The following is a 6,000-nucleotide window of genomic DNA, read 5'->3' as shown; positions in this document are numbered from 1 at the left end:
GCATAAGCCGCTCACCAGAACTCTCCATCCAACCCTGTCCTGGGCTATCATTTACAGTTGTTATTCTCCCTTTTCATATCTTCATATATCTCCCGACGTAATGTGTTCTTTGGCCTTACACCTTTCCGCTTCCCTTCAAGATTCGAAGTTAGAGCTTCCCTCGTGATGCAGCTTGATGATTTCCTTAATGTATGTCCTATCCATTTTCATCGTCTTTTCCTAATTTCCTCTTCAGCTGGAAGCTGATTTGTTCACTCTCATAAGAGGTTGCTGCTCATGGTTTTCGACCAACAGATATCGACACTTAGGTGACGACAAATATCAATCATAGGTTATGATTATTATTACATTTCTTTAAAACAATCCAATGTTAATATTAAATGTCAATAATTGATTAGCTTTATTACGATATTGATTCTTATCATTTAGTTAGTTTAGCAACTTAAAGGAATGTACATTTGTACTAGGGGTCTATGTTGATTATAATTGATCAACTAATGATCAGGCAATTAAAATCGATAATATTGAGGTATGATTGTGATTTACTGTGATGTAAGCTGAAATCGATCAATACAAGTCATGAAATTTAGTTTAAGTAGTTAAGAGATATCGTGTTCTGTTAAAAATTGTGCCCAGTGTCCTAATAATGCATAACGTAATGATACCGTCAATTAGAGAACTGTGAATTATCGACCACATCAATGATTCATAAAACACGTACGAGCAATCTAAAGTCCTTATCGATCATTCTACCTCTTTAGCCCTACTTGTTAAGTCCAAAACACCAATCTCATCATCCACGATATGAATCATGTATTTCAAACAAACTGGGTTTATATACAAACCAACCAAACCACATCACATCACAAAATGAGAAATAACATTTGTACAAGATTTATCCAAATGTGACTGTGAATGTGGGAGATAGTAATCGATAGACAGGGCATAATTCAACAATGATAAATTGTATCATAATGGTTTATAAGTCAAATGGAAGCTTGTAATGAGAGGAATACGGATATACATAATCTAGCTACTGAATAGTTATACATCAAGAATATACGCATAATATTTGTTCATAAATAGTTTACAAAGTTACGATTCATAATTCTCGAGGAGATATAACAGTGAATTTACATGAGGAATTTTATTCGATTAAGATCATGAATGGATCAGTGATAGACTACTAGTGACTAGCTTCAAGATGGATTTCCTGGAGTTCTAGTCAGAATCCATGACCATAGCAGTTACTCAATGAAGATAATATTAAAGTGTTGCGCATTATCGTGAATTGCTTGAAATTACACCTTAATACCGTTGGATTTCAGCTCAGTAGTCTAGAGCTTAACCGATCGAGTGCGAGACCTAAGATCCTGGATTAAAATCCCTAATGAGGAGTCATGGATACTCACTAATAAATAGTTCCATATTAGGGTGAAACGACCGTCCAGTGCTTACAGATATTATTCAAAATATTTCTAGGCATCTACTCTATTACTCCAATAATTATTTCAGATTGTTCTTGTATACATGATTGCCATTTATAACATTCCCGATAGATAGATAGATATGCGGAGAAACAGATAGACAGTCTTCTAATTTGTCTACATTTTCTGATTTATACACGGTGACAACATAGAAAAGTAACATGAATTGTTAACTAAGTTGAACTCTGTCAGTTCATGTCTTCATTATGAAAAAAAAGAGAGAAAAACAATAAAAGAAAAAAGACAACAATGTGATAATCAATATTATTTTGTCTTTCTAATTTAATCATTACTCTACCAGTATATGATAAATACTACCTCTATTATTCTTTACAATAAGAAAACAAGGTACCACCCCCTCAACCCTCAGATCATCTGTTAATGAAACATTAAACTTCGTTTCTGATATAATAATTGATTTCATACATATTGTAAGGCCAGTGAAATGTCACTAAGCTTTAGCCAAATCATTCTGCAGTTGGGTCACTGAATATCGAACCTATCATTGATCCCTGTCAAAGTCAAGAACGACTAACGCGCATCAGTTAATCGTACTCCATGAACTGGCCCATACGGTGATGGTCTTACTTTCGCGTGTATCTACTTTAAATAATGTGTTTCTGTAATAATGTCATTTGTGTTGTACAGTCTTCAAAGCATCTATAGTATCTTGATACGTCGATGGGGCAATCCACAAAAGGTGCTGACCACGAGGTGTGACTTCGATGTTAGCTGGATCGTCACACCATTCCCGTCTAATTTCAATAGGTCCCCAATCATTCGACATAGATCATCTACGCTGGTGATCTACAATATTATTTGTGTATGTATGAGTGATCGATTGAAACTTGGGTTTAGGTTTTCCTGTTGACTAACTCCAATCACCATCTTATCACAATATAGTGCACGTAATGTCGAGTTACCTAGACTAGTGGCCAAATTAAAATTTGGTGAATAGGATTCGATCTGTACTAAGAAGAACATGACATACATAAAATTGATTACCACCCAGTGATCAATCAATTGTGAATACTGCAAAAATATATCTAATAAACTTTTAAGAGAACTACTTGAGGGTTAGTACTGATATCATTCGTCTTCGTAGTTCAAACATTTGAGGTCAGAAGGAAGTTTGATATTTTAACTCCTACGTGTAGGCTTTTCAACTCCACTTAAATGGTATTTAATATTGTTGGACGTGAAAAACTTCAACCTTTGATTTAGATACACTAAGGACTTGTAAGACTATAATGTATTCCCAATTGTTGACTGTATTTTCAACTGTATCATCGAATCCTATCTTTTTAGGACTGATACAATCATAAGTTATGGTATATTTTAAGAGCCAGCGTTATTTATTGTTGCAAAATTACCAGGTTACAAAATAGAATACATTACTATTACATTTGGAGAGACTACAATTTATGGACGAATCAATCAGATATAAGATAACAGGTCACGGATTTGGGCGCAACATCTACTTATCAATTTGGCTAAATAGAGTTTTGACATTATTGCCGATGTCAGTTTGTGATGAAAACCCTAAATCTAATTCCTGACATTAACCATTAACTGTAAATCATTATTCTAATTCCTAACATTGGTTTATAAACCTCGTTTGGTCTTAGTTACTAGATGGATACTCTCAAGGTCACTTTGGCGTGCCTTAAAGGTCGTCCATAAATTATAGTCTCATCATCACAGATAGACAGTAACTTCATTATGTTTTTTTCTTTTCACTTGATTGTATTTAACATTTGCTTATGATGTAAATAATAATCAATTTTAATAGATTTCGAATGAGCTGCAAAAATTATGCCTATTCAATACCTATTCAATATTTTATTTCGTCAGGTTCTCATCAACTGCTTATTTTACTTACTTACGCCTGTAATTCTCAATGGAACATAGGCTGCCGACCAGGATTCTCCAACCCACTCTGTCCTAGGCCTTCTTTTCTTGTTCTATCCAATTGTTGTTCATAATTTTCATGTCTATCTTCATTTCTCAGCGTAATGTGTTCTTCGGTCTGCTGCTTACAAACTATAATATCCCTTTTATGTTACCACTAACTGTATGTAAAAATTCACATGTATCTGTCAAATCAGTTACAATTGTAAAATCAAAAGGAGAACTTACGTCCAATTCCAAAAAGTCTTAGGTTAAATAGATTAAAAGCATTCATCAGTGTCAGTTCCTTAACTGGAAACTGTGTATCTTTCTAATCAATGTGCCATAAACTGGTTTTTGATTGAATGTGAAAATTTTCATTTTTAAATTTGAATTGATGAAAAATAATCTGAATTCATTTTATTTCGTTAGGTTCTCATATGCTACTTACTTACCTACAAAATTACTTACACCTGTTACTCCTCATCGAGGAGTATAGGCCACTCATCAGCATTCGCTATCCAACCTTGTCCTGGGTAATCCTTTCCAGTTGTTATTCATCCTTTTCAAATCTGCTTCCATTTCCCGATGTAATATGTTCTTTGGTCTTCCACCTTTCCGCTTCTCATAGGATTTCAAGTTACGGTTTGCCTCGTGATGCAGTTTGATGATCTTTGTAATGTATGTTCTATCTATTTCCATCGTCTTTTCTTATTTTCCTCTTCATGTGCTACTTACAACCTACTTAATAGTTAAAATCAACGTTATTACATATATTGACATATTTATAAATACAAAGGTGATTCGAGATGAATATATGTGTGCTATGATGTAGTGAAGATTCCGAATAAATATGATAAGTGTTCTAAGTGAACGGCAGATTCGATTTACCTAACCTCTTCTATTAACTCCCTGGCTAAATCTACACAACAACTTGAATACGAGAGAAAAGATGAGAAATATGGAAGAAATGCTTTACTCCAATGGTTCAGTTATGTACAGAAAATCTAAGGTAATTATATCATTTTAGATAACATTGGACTTCCGGAATATTCTGGGACGATAGTAAACATAGTAGCAGTCTAGGTAATCATCTAATCAGAAAAGCAATATGTAACTTTTCACTTTCTAGATGTTTCTGGCTATGCTTTTATTGAATGGTGATTAGATAAGATGCTTCTCAACGTTTTCAGAGCTTTCTTTTTTGGCTGGTTTAAGGACTTTTTGGATCTCCTCAACAAAATAAATAAAGTTTCAAACGGAAAATTCCAGAACATCAAACAGTTGATTAGAAATTGTAGAGTTAAAAACATTCGATGATTATGCAATGAAGTAACTGAACACAGATCTATCTATCTATCTATCTATCTATCTATCTATCTATCTATCTATCTATCTATCTATCTATCTATCTATCTATCTATCTATCTATCTATCTATCTATCTATCTATCTATCTATCTATCTATCTATCTATCTATCTATCTATCTATCTATCTATCTATCTATCTATCTATCTATTCTTCAATCAAAGGAAAAATCCATGCATTTTCCGAAGCTTCTTCTTAGTTTATCCTTTATATATTGTTTTCTTACGATTATTATGGTAAGCACAATTTAATGATGTTTTCTATGGTTTATAAAACAAGTATAAACAAATTATACTTAAACTTCCTTTAAGAAAAAATAATGGTACACATTATGAGAATGTACTAAACAATTGATTGAGTTAATGAACAAAAATGAAATCAGTTTTGTTGCTAAGTGAGTAATTCATTAATTGTTTACATTCATACATGTGATATTCAATTAATGTTTGTTTTATTTGTTTAATCAACATGTAAACATATTAGTATACTTGGTTAAACAACTAATTAAGAAGTATCAATCTCATTGAAATCATCTATATATGTATCAGTTGAAATGGCACTTTTTAATCAATCGTACTAATAGTTAGTGTATAAATGAATATAACTGTAATAATTTAATTGTGGAATTGATGAGTCGATTAAAGCTAGACCAACATGAAAAACCTGGAAACATTGAATGGTCTACTCGTCTTATTGTGGAACTCCTCAGCAGTGCACATTCACGATCCCACCTCTCGAGATCCGAACACAGGATATATCGGTCTGGCACGTGATCGCTTAACCTCGAGATCACTCATTCGGATGGCATCCAATGGTGTTAATATTTAACTTCAAACTAATCTACGAAATTCAGTGGCACATTCATCATTGTCATCAGTAAATTACTATCTCACAGGAAACCCGATTGAACTCCACTTTTCACTGCTTCTCACTAGAACTTCAGGAAATACCTCTTGGCGACCGTCAATAGTGAGCATATGATTATTATACTCAGAGAGGGGTTTCTGTGGATATTATGGTACTTTATCTGTTAAATTCATAAGTCAGTGCTCTAGTGATTAAGCACTCAGGAGCGAGACTAATAGTTCTTGGGTTCGGATATCGCGAGGCCGGATTGTGGATGCTGAGTAGTCCCACAGTAGTATGAAACGGCCTTTCAGTGCTTCCAGGTTATCCATGGTGGTCTAACTTCAATTCACTCATGATCTCAACTGTTAAAAATATCATTTCTTATAACATTTCTGATAAGAATGG

This window comes from Schistosoma haematobium, chromosome ZW (assembly GCF_000699445.3).
Source record: "Schistosoma haematobium chromosome ZW, whole genome shotgun sequence".
Classification (NCBI taxonomy): Eukaryota; Metazoa; Platyhelminthes; class Trematoda; order Strigeidida; family Schistosomatidae; genus Schistosoma; species Schistosoma haematobium.
The sequence above is the reverse complement of the archived record's forward strand: the minus strand, read 5'-3'. Positions refer to the sequence as shown.